This window comes from Salvelinus fontinalis, chromosome 28 (assembly GCF_029448725.1).
Source record: "Salvelinus fontinalis isolate EN_2023a chromosome 28, ASM2944872v1, whole genome shotgun sequence".
In the NCBI taxonomy this organism is placed as follows: domain Eukaryota; kingdom Metazoa; phylum Chordata; class Actinopteri; order Salmoniformes; family Salmonidae; genus Salvelinus; species Salvelinus fontinalis.
In genome coordinates, this window is record NC_074692.1 from 24,774,151 (window position 1) to 24,790,574 (window position 16,424).

Consider the following 16,424-nt stretch of genomic DNA (forward strand, 5'->3'; position numbering starts at 1 on the left):
AAATATTGGCTGGATTCACAAGATCTTTTTCTTTCATTTGCTGTACGCTGTGTATTTTTCAAAAATGTTTTATGATGAGTATTTAGGTAATTCACGTTGCTCTCTGTAGTTATTCTAGTTGCTTTGGTGAGAGTTGTGATGGTGGCTGCAATGTAAAACTATGATTTATACCTGAAATATGCACATTTCTCGAACAAAACATATGCTATACAATAAATATGTTATCAGACTGTCATCTGATGAAGTTGTTTCTTGGTTAGTGACTATTTATATCTTTATTTGGTCGAATTTGTGATAGCTACCTATGCAGGAAAAAAATGGTGGAGAAAAAAAAGTTGTGTCTTTTGCTGTGGTGGTTAGCTAATAGATTTACATATTGTGTCTACCCTGTAAAACATTTAAAAAATCAGAAATGATGGCTGGATTCACAAGATGTGTATCTTTCATTTGGTGTCTTGGACTTGTGATTTCATGAACATTTTATTATATGATATCCCTGTGGCTTTAGGCTAGGCTATGCTATTTTTTTAATTACTCCCCTTTTCGTGGTATCCAATTGTTAGTAATTACTATCTTGTCTCATCGCTACAACTCCCGTACGGGCTCGGGAGAGACGAAGGTCGAAAGCCATGCGTACTCCGAAACACAACCCAACCAAGCCGCACTGCTTCTTAACACAGCGCGCCTCCAACCCGGAACACAGTGGGAGTCTGTACCTGAACAACTGTCAAATCAATTTGAGTAACGCTAATGTGTATTCTACATAGTGACGCAGTTTCACGTTTTCACGCAATGATATCACAACGTCATTTAGCAATAAATCAACCTGCCTCCAGCAACTTACCCTGAAAATTAGTAGGCAACACTGCAACCAACTCTCTTATTCCTGCCCCTAGGCAAAAATATACCCCCTACTCAAACTGAGTTCTGCTTTAATACTATCGTAAGAGTAAAACCAAACTTTCCAACTTCCTCTACTCCAAAATTTAAAAGTACCATGTACTTCGCTAAATTTATAACGTATGTCAGTCAATCCATAAGAATAAAAATATTCGATGGGCACAACTATCGTAATTATCTCTCCGTTATTATTTAGAATTCATTAGATTTAGGTAACTGTCTCTTCTATGATTCAGCATTTTAAATACGACTCCTTTCCCAATACGTTATTCCAGCGGACCATTTAAGCAAGACAACGTATTCCATCGAAATCGCCCCGCTATTATTTAGAATAGATGGGTCTTTCAATTTAACTTAAACAAGCTATTAAAACGTTCAGTTTATATCCTAAACAAACACTGACTAACCGTATCTCTCCCGGCAAACATATCAGTATTTGAATTACAATTTGAATGAATTTTAGTCTATCGGTGCCAAGGCTGAGATACGAACCCGAGTCTCCCGCGTGGCAGGCAAAAAGTTTACCGCTGAACCACCATCCCTATTGGAATGACAGAGCCTCCCTGCAGACACCTCTATTATTATAATTGTCTGTAGCCGCAAACTCCGGTGCCGAGACAATTCCCAGAAAATAGCCCTAATTTAAAGGTCCAAGCTTTTCCCCAGCGAGGATTCTCCTTGTCTCCTTGTTACTCTCGCTCTCCTTGTCTCTGCCTTTCGCTTTCTCTCCCGATTGTCGTGCCTGACCTTCCCCTTAGTTGAATTACAATTTCGGTGGTTGTGCCCTACTCGTTCACAATGTTTACAGGGAGCATTACACTCCCGGGCGAAATGTCCTGTCTCATTTCAATTTAAACATTTTCTATCGGTTGATCCTGTCCATTTTTTATTTTCCCCTGCCTTCCTCTCTCTCTCTCTGGCTTCTGAAAGCCAGACTCTAGCTGTGTTTAAACCTTGTTCCCTCTGCTTATTCTCATCCTTTCCACATTCCTTATGTATCTGTTTTATAAGCAAATCTAGCTTTTCGTGTCTCTATGTGTGTGCTTTTTTACCGTTATCCAATTACTATAGTTTTGTCCTGCACAATCTATGTGTGTGTCTCTTTTTGTGGAATGGTCGAACCTATTTTGCGCGCCTCCGGTAGTTCTTGCCTCCCTTCCTACTAATATACTTTAGATCAATTACTTCAACCAGTGTTACTTTTAGGTCTTACTGTTAGATCTTAGTATGTTAGATCGGCTAATGTATATTGGCCAATTTAACGTTTAGGTCTCAACATTAGATAGTTTCCATTGGTAGTGCGTGCAGATACCTTCGTGCCATTTCGGAAAATCTATGTGTATGTAATGTTTGATGTGTGTTTCTCCTTTCTGGAAACTTTATCTATAGAGTTGACTGTCAATCGGACATTAGGTCTCAAAGTTAATATCTCGTATCCACTCCGCTATATTAGGCTTCCCTCTCCTCCTTTTTGGACTTTATTTCAGTACTGTATAGGTTAAGTTATCTTGTTTGCATATAATTACCTCCCTCTCTCACCAGGCCTAGTTTATATCCTCTTAGGACTTTATTTAGGTATGTTTGTTGAATTGGATCTATGGCTAATCTACCCTGTGTTTAATTAGCCATATGAGTTATCCTATTTGTACAAGAACACCGTCCTATCTCACAGCACCTATTTAATATCCCCCCTTAATAACCCCTCTGGCCACCAAGGCCGCCGGATCTATTAAGCCTTAATAACCCCTCTGGCCACCAAGGCACCTGGATCTATTAAGCTAATTTTATTTATGGTAGTGCACCTTACCTCAGGGCATTTCGGACCTGCCCTGTTATCGATATTGGTTAAAAAACCTCCTGGTGAATCTGTTTGGAATACCCAAGCTCCTATTATTGATAAATTCTAATCATTTTAGAACATCAAATCAAAGATATCTTAAATCATTCCCCCCAAATTCGTAAATAAAGATTTACTGAACTGTCTTGTAGACTTGGCAAAGCAATGTAGGTTGGATCTCGCCACCACCTCTGTCGTGTACCAGTTCACCACTGGCCTGAAATAAACCCTCAATTCAGAGGTCAAGTCTTTGTCTTACGGATCCTGGATCCGCCCGTGCACGGTTTTCAGCAGTTCCTTGGGACGACAGAGGCAGATATTGAGATCCGGCTCGAAGGACCAATTGTTATGAGAATTCTGTTCTCATGTTCATTAACTGAACTTCAATTAAAATACTCTGTCTGTTACTAAGAATTTGTAAGGTTCTTATTCAAATGAAACAGACAGAGGCCAGTCTACTTAGTCAGCAGGTTTAATTACGAGAGCTCTGCTTATCATTTCCTGTACATTGGTCTATATACCTCACATTTCGTCATAAATGTCCCTCCTCCTCTCAGAAACAATGACAATATAGTTCACAAGTCTTCTCCTTCTCATACATTGCCTGCCACCTGTTATACAATCTACTACAAGCCCAGGGTCTTTCCCCTCCCTGGGTGGGGACAGAATGTCCTGTAAGGAACACACTAGTACAGCTCGTCTGTCGATAGCTCCTCTTTTCTCATACATTGTCTCACACTTGCACCCTGCTTACATACTAAAAAGGAACAAAAAGTCCTTGTTCCAGTTCTGACTAAAACTACACACATCAGATTTAGATTTATGATTCTAATAAATTTCATACAATCATACAGTGACAGGGTAGAATTCCGTTAGTTATAGTATACATAATTTAGTCATTATTCATAAAAATCATAACAGTATGTCTTCTGCTTTGTTTGTTAAACCCAATCACTGACCCCTTTTTTCTAGCCCTGGGGTGGCAAACTCTTCTCGCGGAAAACTACTGTTCCACAGGATTTTGTTCCAGCCTTTATCGAACACACCTAACCAGTTAACTCTCCCTCCTTCTCCAGTCCAGCTTAGGCCAGAAAGTTTTTTGATGAGGGAGTGAAGACCCTGGAAGGTTTGCTGAACTTTTAGAGCTACTTTTTACAGCACTTTGGATTTGAGATGATACAATGACTATGAGGTTAATGTGCAGACTGTCAGCTTTAATATTAGGGTATTTTCATCCATATTGGCTTACAAACTATCCTATTCCCAAGACATGCTAACCTTTCACCATTACATTAATGGGAGGTTATGTTATCATTTTGGGGGGGAATGATATTTATGCCTCTAACTTTCTCAGTCATCATTATTCACGATTCATTCAGGATTATCAGTAATCATGGCAGCATCCACATTAATGTAGAAGTGTTTAGTAAGATATTCTATTCCATATCGATTCATCTCAAATTCAAGCTGACAGTCTGCACTTTAACCTCAGTCATTGTATCATTTAAAATCCAAAGTGCTGGAGTGCACAGACAAAACAAAGAATTTGTCACTGTCCCAATACTTTGAGCTCACTGTATACTAACACTGTTACGCTTTTAGATCTGAAGAAAATTGAACACAAGCTCAATCATCATCAGCAGATTGGACTCAAGTAAGTGTGAATTTCCTGTCAGTTGATCACTCTGCCTGCCCCAATGTAAGTGTTTTGCTAATGTTGTATGACCATCAATGGTTGGTGTCTCATACATTCCAATTGAAGTTTCCTGTGCATGCTTGGTGGCGTGTGTGTGACGCTGCTCTGTGTCTGCTGTAGGTACTTTGAGGAGTTTGAGAAGAGGATTCCACGAGTTAAGATGTTGGTGGGTGATATTTGCTGTTGTGAATACTTTTTATTACATTTTTTAAAAGTGGTTAGAACGGAGTGTATTTACTGTTACTACTGTCTTAGACTTTTTGTGTGTTTGTCCAAAAATTCATTCTGCAGGGCGCTGGAGTTGCTGGATGCTGAGTACATCGGGACTATCTGTGGAAGCTACAGGAGAAGTGAGTCCTGACATGTAGTGGTGTACTTGGTGGTTTTTAGTATTAATAACTCTGTGTACTGTTTAGATGTGCATGTTTCATGTATGATCAAGGAAGTGATTGCAGTGGGAAGGAAAATGTTGTTTTTATAAAAACTAGATCATTTTATGTTTTGGGTAATTTCCTAATTATTTATCTGTTCCTGCATTCTCTTCTGCAGGTGCTGAATCCAGTGGGGATATTGAGATCTTGCTGACTCACCCAAACTACACCTTTATGGAGGAGAAACAGGTGACCACCAAACTCCACAATGCCTACTGCTGCTTTGGTACTGTAATGATTAATATACACTAAAATAAGTGGACATTGGGTAAGTGCAATCTCCATTTAAGTGCTTTACAGTTCACCAGTCCAAATACATTCTTCTTATTTGCCATGTATGTCTTCATGCTTTGGTTTAGTACATGCATTCATGACAGCCCAAGGGCATTTCATTCAACAGAAGACGACCTCTTATGACCTTCATATGCTCATCCCATCCTTTCTTTGTTGTTCTTCTTCAAGCCCAAACTTCTCCATGTCGTGGTTGAACATTTTGAGTCCATTGGGTTCATTACAGACACTGTCCAAAGGCGACACCAAATTCATGGTGAGGGCTGCGTGTGGCTAGCTAGCTACAGGGAATTTTGCTTTATCTGTTTCTTTAACAGTGAAATTAACTAAGATGTTTTGATTTGTAATGTAGTTTGTGCAGCAAGGGTCTGAACTGCATTCACTTAACTAAATTGGAAGCAACCGTTCAAGCACATGACTCACTGCTTATTTATGTGATAGTTACTCTCTCTAGTCACATTAGTCAGAATGTTTATCTATTCAACCTTTATTTTACCTGGTCGACGACCTGATCATTGATTTGATAGTTGCTGTCTCTAGGGAGTCTGCCAGCTGCAGCAAAATTATGAAGACGGGGAGGAATATCTTCACAGGCGCATTGATATCAGGTGTGTAGCTAGTTACAAACGCACCTCATCACATGTTGTTCTGATGACTCCGTTACCTGAGGAAGGTCAGACAGAGCACTTTCAACAAGTCATTCTATCTCCCATTATATCTATTTGTCACATGCTTCGTAAACAATAGGTGTAGACTAACAGTGAAATGCTTACTTACAGGCCCTTCCCAACAATGCAGATCGAATGAAAATAGAGAAATAATAGAAAAGTAAAAGCTGTAGTAATAAAGACAAAATGAGTAATGATAACTTGGCTATATACACAGAGTACCAGTACTAAGTCAATGTGGAGGGGTACGAGGTAATTGAGGTAGATACAGTACCAGTCAAAAGTTTGGACAGACGTACTCATTCAAGAGTTTCTTTATTTGTACTATTTTCTACATTGTAGAATAATAGTGAAGACATCAAAACTATGAAATAACACATTTGGAATCATGTAGTAACCAAAAAAGTGCTAAAAAAATCTAGAATATACAGAAGATAGTCCATATTATGGGAAGAACAGCTCAAATAAGCAAAGAGAAACGGCTGTCCATCATTACTTTTTAAGACATGATGGTCAGTCAATCAGGAAAATTCAAGTGCAGTCTCAAACTATCAAGCGCTATAATGAAACTGACTGTCATGAGGACCGCCACAGGAAAGGAAGAGCCAGAGTTACCTCTGCTGCAGAGGATAAGTTCATTAGAGTTAACTGCACCTCAGATTGCAGCCCAAATAAATGCTTCACAGAGTTCAAGTAACAGACACATCTCAACATCAACTGTTCAGAGGAGACTGTGTGAATCAGGCCTTCATTCTTGAATTGCTGCATAGAAACCACTACTAAAGGACACCAACAATAAGAAGAGACTTGCTTGGGCCAAGAAACACGTGCAATGGACATTAGACCGGTGGAAATCTGTCCTTTGGTCTGATGAGGCCAAATTTTAGATTTTTGGTTCCAACTGCTGTGTCTTTGTGAGACACAGAGTAGGTGAACAGATGATCTCCGCATGTGTGGTTCCCACCGTGAAGCATGGAGGAGCAGGTGTGTTGGTGTGGGGGTGCTTTGCTGGTGACACTGTCAGTGATTTATTTAGAATTCAAGCCACACTTTACCAGCATGGCTACAACAGCATTCTGCAATAATACGTCATCCCATCTGGTTTGCGCTTAGTGGGAATATAATTTGTTTTTCAACAGGACAATGACCCAACACACCTCCAGGCTGTGTAAGGGCTATTTGACCAAGAAGGAGAGTGATGGAGTGCTGCATCAAATGACCTGGCCTCCACAATCACCCGACCTCACCCCAATTGAGATGTTTTGGGATGAGTTGGAACGCCGAGTGAAGGAAAAGCAGCCAATAAGGGCTCAGCATATGTGGGAACTCCTTCAAGACTGTTGGAAAAGCATTCCAGGTGAAGCTGGTTGAGAGAATGCCAAGAGTGTGCAAAGCTGTCATCAAGGCAAAGGGTGGCTACTTTGAAGAATCTCTAATATAAAATATATTTTGATTTGTTTCACAGTTTTTGGGTTACTACATAATTCCATATGTGTTATTTCATAGTTTTGATGTCTTCACTACTATTATACAATGTAGAAAATAGTAAAAATAAAGAATAAGCCTTGAATTAGTAGGTGTGTCCAAACTCTTGACTGGTTCTGTATGTACATAGAACTAGGAATAAAGTGACAGATAATAAACAGCAGCAGCGTATGTGATGAGACAAAAAAATGGTGTAAAAAAGGGTCAATGCAGATAGTTAACCAAATAGCCACCCAAACTATTTAACTAACTATTTAGCAGGCTTAGGGGTAGAAGCTGTTCAGTGTCCTGTTGGTTCCAGACTAAGGACTCGTTCCAGGCTTGCATCGGTACCACTTGCCATGCGGTAGCAGAGAGAACAGTCTATGACTTGGGTGGCCGGAGGCAATTTTTTTTTTTAGGGCCATCCTCTTGACACCGCCTGATAAAGAGGTCCTAGATGGCAGGGAGTTCGGCCCCAATGATGTACTGGGTTGTATGCACTACCCTCTGTGTCGCCTTGCGGTCGGATGTCAAGCAGTACCAAGCAATGATGCAACCAGTCAAGATGCTCTCAATGGTGCAGCTGTAGAACTTTTTGAGGATCTGTAGGCCCATGCCACATCTTTTCAGCCTCCTGAGGGAGAAGAGGCGTTGTCGTGCCCTCTTCACAACTGTGTTGGTGTGTGTGGACCAAGATAGATCCTTAGTGATGTAGACAGGAAGGAACTTGAAGCTCTCGACCCTACACTACAGCCCTGTCGATGTGAATGGGGGTATGCTCGGGCCGCCTTTTCCTGTTGTCCATGATCAGCTACATTGTCTTGCTGACATTGAGGGAGAGATTGTTGTTCTGGCACCACAGTGCCAGGTCTCTGACATCCTCCCTATAGTCTTTCTCATCGTCGTCGGTGGTCAGGCCTACCAACATTGTATCGTCAAACTTAATGATGGTGTCGCTATAACCTTGCTCTAACAGAAACGCCATTTCCCTTATCTTACTGCAGGTTAATTCCTAAGGACCAGTATTACTGTGGTGTGCTGTATTTCACTGTCAGTGACATCTTCAATTTGAACATGAGAACTCCCGCTCTGGAGAAAGGCTTCACCCTCAACGAGTACACCATCCGGCCAGTGGGGGTCACTGGTGAGTCACACAAATATCAGCAGTCCAAAATCAACCCCTTGCCTCTGCTGTTAGACATATTATGTTTGGTTCTGAAAGGTCCGGATGGGTGTAAGCTGAGGAAACTCATATTGCTCACATGCAACGAATCCTTCAGATCCAAGTGTCTAGAGGTGGATTTTGGATTAGACACCTGTATCTTAGATACATTTATGAATTTCAGTAAAGAGGCAGTTAGTAAACAGGCAGTTAGGAAAGCAAAGGCTAGCTTTTTCAAACAGAAATTTGCATACTGTAGCACAAACTCCAATACGTTCTGGGACACTGTAGTCCATGGAGAATAAGAACACCCCCTCCCAGCTGCCCACTGCACTGAGGCTAGGAAACACTGTCACCACCGATAAATCCACATTAATTGAGAATTTCAGTAAGCATTTTTCTACGGCTGGCCATGCTTTCCACCTGGCTACCCCTACACCGGTCAACAGCTCTGCACCCTCCACAGCAACTTGCCCAAGCCTCCACCATTTTTCCTTCACCCAAATCCAGATAGCTGATGTTCTGAAAGAGTTGCTAAATCTGGACCCCTACAAATCAGCTGGGCTAGACAATCTGGACCCTCTCTAAAATTATCCGCCGCAATTGTTGCAAACCCTATTACTAGCCTGTTCAACCTTTCTTTCGTATCGTCTGAGATCCCCAAAGATTGGAAAGCTTCCGCGTTCATCCCCCTCTTCAAAGGGGGAGACACTCTAGACCCAAACTACTACAGACCTATATCTATCCTACCCTGCCTTTCTAAAGTCTTCGAAATCCAAGTTAACAAACAGATCACCGACCATTTCGAATCCCACCTTACCTTCTCCGCTATGCAATTTGGTTTCCGAGCTGGTCATGGGTGCACCTCAGCCACGCTCAAGGTCCTAAACGGTATCATAACCGCCATCAATAAAAGACAATACTGTGCAGCCGTATTCATCCACCTGGCCAAGGCTTTCGGCTGTGTCAATCACCACATTCTTATCGGCAGACTCAATAGCCTTGGTTTTTCAAATGACTGCCTCGCCTGGTTCACCAACTACTTCTCAGACAGAGTTCAGTGTGTCAAATCGGAGGGCTTGTTGTCCGGACCTCTGGCAGTCTCTATTGTGGTGCCACAGGGTTTAATTCTCGGACCGACTCTTTTCTCTGTATATATCAATTATGTCGCTCTTGCTGCGGGTGATTCTTTGATCCACCTCTACACAGACGACACCATTCTGTATACTTCTGGCCCTTCTTTGGACACTGTGTTAACTAACCTCCAGACGAGCTTCAATGCCATACAACTCTCCTTCCGTGGCCTCCAACTGCTCTTAAATGCAAGTAAAACTAAATGCATGCTCTTCAACCAATCACTGCCCGCACCTGCCCGCCCGTCCAGCATCACTACTCTGGACGGTTCGGACTTAGAATATGTGGACAACTACCAATACCTAGGTGTCTAGTTAGACTGTAAACTCTCCTTCCAGACTCACATTAAGCATTTCCAATCCAAAATTAAATCTAGAATCAGCTTCTTATTTTGCAACAAAGCATCCTTCACTCATGCTGCTAAACATACCCTCGTAAAACTGACTATCCTACCGATCCTTGACTTCGGCGATGTCATTTACAAAATAGCCTCCAACACTCTACTCAGCAAATTGGATGCAGTCTATCACAGTGCCATCCGTTTTATCACCAAAGCCCCATATACTACCCACCACTGCAATCTGTATGCTCTCATTGGCTGGTCCTCGCTTCATATTCGTTGCCAAACCCACTGGCTCCAGATCATCTATAAGTCTTTGCTAGGTATAGCCCCGCCTTATCTCAGCGCACTGGTAACCATAGCAACACCCACCTGTAGCACACGCTCCAGCAGGTACATTTCACTGGTCACCCCCAAAGCAAATTCCTACTTTTCCTTCCAGTTCTCTGCTGCCAATGACTGGAACGAATTGCCAAAATCACTGAAGTTGGAGACTTATATCTCCCTTACTAACTTTAAGCATCAGCTGTCAGAGCAGCTCACAGATCATTGCACCTGTACATAGCCCATCTGTAAATAGCCCATCCAACTACCTCATCCCCATATTGTTATTTTTTGCTCCTTTGCACACCAGCATCTCTACCTGCACATTCATATTCTGCACATCTATCACTCCAATGTTTAATTGCTCAAATGTAATTACTTCTCCACTACGCCCTATTTATTGCCTTACCTCCCTAATCTTACCTCATTTGCACACACTATATATAGATGTTTTCTATTGTGTTATTGGCTGTATGTTTGTTTATTCCATGTGTAACTCTGTGTTGTAGTTTGCGTCGCACTGCTTTACTTTATCTTGGCCAGGTCGCAGTTGTAAATGAGAACTTGTTCTCAACTGGCCTACCTGGTTAAATAAAGGGGAAATAAAATAAAAATCTCTGTCATTAACTGGTGGGTTAGCCAGCAGTTCATGTCTGTTTCTCTGTGGTTGTCGGTATGGCCGGAGAGCCTCTGGTGGTGGACAGTGAGAAGGACATCTTTTACTACATCCAGTGGAAATACAGAGAGCCCAAAGAGCACAGCGAGTGAAAGGAGGGGCTAAAAATACACTTTTTATCCCCACATGATTTACCTTCAAAGGCTGAAAATTGTGTGTGTGTTTTAGGGTTTCTATATAATTTGGTGTTTGTTTTCCCAGGAGGGAAAAATAGGACAAAACCTTTTAGGTTTCTCCCACAATCCCACAGACTTTTTATACCAGGAAATATATATTGAAGTGAACTCAGTGTTTTTGAAATCACTGGTAAATGCAATGATTCATTGAGAAGGAAACATGCTTTAGATTGTCAACACATTTAGAGCTTCAAACACACTTTACCTCATTATATGCATGATCTGGTTTTTGATTGCCAGTGATTTCTACAGTCTCTGACAATGCCAAGAGTAAGACAAGCTGACAAGGTACAAATCTGTCGTTCTGCCCCTGAACAGGCAGTTAACCCACTGTTCCTAGGCCGTCATTGAAAATAAGAATTTGTTCTTAACTGACTTGCCTAGTTAAATAAAGGTAAAATAAAAAAAATAAAAAAGACCAGAATAATTTGTTTACAGTGCTGTCACTCAGCATAAACATGCAAATATATTTGTATTGATGGTGCTAAAGTAATAACTTATCATGTGTATCAAACAGCAACACCGTGTGTCTGCTTGTCGCTGTCTTGTTTGGCTAGCTAGGCAACAATGCCTTGCCTTGACTAAAGAAACACACTGGCTAAAGCATAGGACTACTACCAGATCTTTTTGGTATGCCTGACTAGTCACTCCTGCAGCATCTGTGTACATTGCTGTTTCCCTCACTCACTGTCCAGTTTCATATTTATGATCTGTGGAAGACATTTATCATGCTTTTGAGATGAAGTTAAGATTTCCATGTGAGGCATTTCTAAATCGACTTTTATTAAGTGTTTCTCATTCTGCTGGAGTTGACCTAGTATTTTATATCAAACCTGTTTCTCCATTTGTAACTCACCCATCAAAAAGCACAATATGCCTTTTTAAATGATTTGTTCTGGTCTAATTCCTCAAATGGAAAAGCAGAAAAATCTGTGCGCTCCCGGATAGTAGTTCATATGGTGCTCTTCGATGTACCATGTTTGTGGCATTGATGAATAAATAATTTTACTTCAAGTTAGGTGTTTTCTATACTACATGGCCAAAAGTATGTGGGTATATGCTTGTTGAACATCTCATTCCAAAATCATGGGCATTAATATGGAGTTGGTGCCATAACAGACCCCACTCTTCTGGGAAGGCTTTCCACTAGATGTTGGAACATTTCTATGGGGACTTCCATTCAGCCACAAGAGCATTAGTGATGTCGAGCACTGATGTTGGACGATTAGGCCTGGCTCGCAGTCGTAGATCCAATTCATCCCAAAGGTGTTCGCTGGGGTTGAGGTCAGGGCTCTGTGCAGGTCAGTCAAGTTCTTCCACACTGACAAACCATTTCTGTATGGACCTCGCTTTGGCAAGGGGGCATTGTCATGCTGAAACAGGAAAGGGCCTTCCCCAAACTGTTGCCACAAAGTTGGAAGCATAGAATCGTCTAGAATATAATTGTATGCTGTAGCGTTAAGATTTCCCTTCACTGGATCTAAGGGGCCTAGCCCAAACCATGAAAAACAGCCCCTGACCATTATTCCTCCTCCACCAAACTGTACAGATGGCACTATGCATTGGGGGCAGGTAGCATTCTCCTGGCATCTGCCAAACCCAGATTTGGGTTTTCAGGAAGCTCCTGGCGAACGGTTATTATGCTGACGTTGCTTCCAGAGGCAGTTTGGAACTCGGTAGTTAGTGTTGCAACCGAGGACAGACAATTTTTAAGCGCTTCAGCGGCCCCGTTATTTGAGTTTGTGTGGCCTACCATTTTGCGGCTGAGTCGTTGTTGCTCCTAGACATTTCCACCTCACAATAACTGCACTTACAGTTGACCGGGTCACCTCTAGCAGGGCCGAAATTTGACGAACTGACTTGTTGGAAAGGTGGCATACAATGACGGTGCCATGTTGAAAGTCACTGAGCTCTTCAGTAAGGCCATTCTACTGCCAATGTTTGTCTATGGAGACTGCATGGCTGTGTGGTCGATTGTATACACCTGTCAGCAATGGGTGTGGCTGAAATAGCTGAATCCACAAATTTGAAGGGATGTCCACATACTTTTGTATATATAGTGTAGGAAACTAGCTTCTTTGCAAAAAACTAGTCTAGTATTCATAGTGCATTGTAAATATCTGACTGCCACAAGAATAGCATTCTGTACAAGTCAGGACCAAATGGATATATAAGGCAACAAATATTAGTTAAATAAAATATGGAACAGTAAATGAAAATATTCAACATATATCTTTCGTTTTGGATCAAGGTAGCTAGCTAGGTGTCAGCTAGAGATACGTGCAGGAACTTGTAGGGATTTGTAGTCTTGCATGATATCTACTTTGATGCTAATTAGCATTTTACAATCTGAGTGTAAATAGAGCCGAATATATTGATAAAAGTCACCTTGCCGGGAGAGATGTAAATGGTTATCAAAACACCACACCAGGGCAAGCCTACATGAAACAGATATTGTTTTAAGTGGTTCTAAAATTCCCAATGGGAAACATTTAATGGTGAAAAAACGATTGTAACCATTTCCGTGTTTGACCGTTACACGGAACTCAAACCGGCTGTGCGCGTGCGCCATCGTGCATAAATGTATTTTGTCCCCCTACACCAAACGCGATCACGACACGCAGGTTAAAATATCAAAACAAACTCTGAACCAATGACATTAAATGGGGACAGGTCAAAAAGCATTAAACATGTATGGCAATTTAGCTAGTTAGCTTCCACTTGCTAGCTAATTTGTCCTATTTAGCTAGCTTGCTGTTGCTAGCTAATTTGTCCTGGGATATAAATATTGAGTTGTTATTTTACCTGAAATGCAAAAGCGACACAAAATTATTTTAGAAATCCAAGTTATTCAATTATTGCGCGCCAACGAGCGTCTGCGATGCCAAGGGCTAAAATAGAACTCCTTTCTATTTCTGACGCTGATCACGATGAAAGTCCTACCTCTCCCATCTCATTGGTTTATAGAAGCAGGTACCCACGTGTCATCTCCTCATTGGTTATACCCACGTGGGTGATTGAAAGATGAACTGTGTTGCCGGTGGTCGTGGTAATACTATTGTAATGAAACAGCAGGGAGCAGGTCTCGAACCCTCGACCTTCTAGCCCGAAGTCCGGCGCGCTATCGACTGTGCCGCAAAAGCATGCTCGTGCGGCAGAGTCAATTTCCTCGCTTATAAACCCAGGGTCGTTACTCTACTCCCTCCTTTCAAAGAGTGCGTCCTCGCGCTAGCTTGCGACTCTACGTCTTACAGGAACGCGCTCACCGGCCAAGCACACGCACTGTCGTGGATGCAAGGTCCAATCACTTCTGACACCAATGTAATGAAACAGCAGGGGGCAGGTCTCAAACCCTTGACCTTCTAGCCCGAAGTCCGGCGCGCTATCGACTGTGCCGCAAAAGCGGAAGAGTTGATTTCCGGGCTTATAAACCCAGGGTCTTTACTCTACTCCCTCCTTTCAAAGAGCGCGTCCTCGCGCTAGCTTGCGACTCTACGTCTTACAGGAACGCGCTCACCGGCCAAGCACACGCACTGTCGTGGATGCAAAGTCCGATCACTTCTGACACCAATGTAATGAAACAGCAGGGAGCAGGTCTCGAACCCTCCACCTTCTAGCCCGAGGTCCGGCGCGCTATCGACTGTGCCGCAAAAGCATGCTCCTGTGGCAGTCGATTTCCACGCTTATAAACCCAGGGTCATTACACTATGATAGTTTAGATGCGGATGGATTAATTGTCGGAGTAGAGGACCTTGTGCATTTCAGGTAAAATAACAACTCAATGTTTATATCCCAGGACAAATTAGGTAGCAACAGCAAGCTAGCTAAATAGGACAAATTAGCTAGCAAGTGCAAGCTAACTAGCTAAATTGCAATACATGTTTAATGCTTTTCGACCTGTCCCCAATTTTAATGTCATTGGTTCAGAGTTTGTTTTGATATTTTAACCTGGAGGCCGTGATCGCGTTTGGTGTAGGGGGACAAAATACATTTATGCACGATGGCGCACGCGCGCAGCCGGTTTGGGTTCCGTAGGTTTTATGGATTTTATGACACGTCCACCACAGATAGAACAACGAGACAGATATTTCACCGGATGTATAAATGTGAAGCATCCGGTTGGGTTCCACTCACGACCAAATATGGTCATGAGAGGAAGCCCGGTGGCCAGCAGAGGGAATAAATGGAGCGAGATGGATTTTGTCCGGCATTCTGCACATTTTCTCATTGATGAAACATTTCATTTCCACACAGTTTTCTGTTTTCGAAACTATAATTTGTGCGAAACTATAAAAGAGTGGACTGCGTTTAGTAGACTTTACCCTTTGCCAAAGTTTCAAAAAAGTGCGTTGTTTAGGAGCGCAAGGGCGAATTGAGATATTGCACACGCGTACTTCACAAAGTAGTCGTTCATTACGGAAATATCCAAATAAATGCTGGAACACGTCAATAGGATTTCACTGGAATGTGCTTGGCTCTACTAACTATGATTTGACTTGGTAACATTGGAAAGACAGGCTCTGGTTTATGTTGGGTTAGTTATAAAGCTATTTTTGTCCACTATGGGGCTCTATTCTAGGGTTTTCCAAACACGGTCCTGCCACCTGAAATTTCGGGAAGATTGCCCATTATTTCGTTTTTCTATAGACACAGAAAACGGAGGCAGTGGGAGAACCTATTCAAGTAAGTAGATATATTCTGAAAGTGATCTAAAGCGATGTATTATTCGCTAGCTTTCTACAAAAACGTGTGTTGAGGATAACTCAAATGAGCTGCTAACGTAATGTTAACTAACTTTATATACTGTATAGTTATCTACGGGAGTTTAAATATCACCCGTTTGCTAACTTCATATTAACTAGTTAGCTACAAACGCATCAAGATAGCTAACAGCCATGGAAGAGGGTGAAAGGATTAGCTAGCACTTCCAGCTGTCAGAGAAGGGAGAGGAGGCTACTCTGGATAGGACCGGTACCTTTTGTGGGAGGACATAATGAAACTATTCTCCAGTTACAGTACCAAGCGAGAAACTGAGGACATATAGCAACATAATATTCAGGGCTGTCTAACTTGAGTATAATGCAGCCTGTTTTAGCTTTCTGTTCTCAGATACAGAGAGTCGTCAAATCCTGTCTGCAGATGAAGAGATCCCAATGAATGTTATAAGAGTAAGGGTACATCCTTGTATGCCAAGGATTGTGTACCAACAATTGTTTAAAAGTCGTAAAAAGTTTATACATTGCAACTGGAGCAGGTCAACCCTGCTGGGTATACACACTTCTGTTCCACCACACACACCTGATTCAATGTATCAAACCTAAT

The 16,424-nt window shown here is 41.9% G+C and overlaps 1 pseudogene; it reads left to right on the forward strand.

The window, feature by feature from the left end:
• Window positions 1-3,404: 3,404 nt before the first annotated feature.
• On the forward strand, window positions 3,405-11,018 carry LOC129825763 (DNA polymerase beta-like; annotated as a pseudogene).
• The last annotated feature ends 5,406 nt before the right edge of the window (window positions 11,019-16,424 follow it).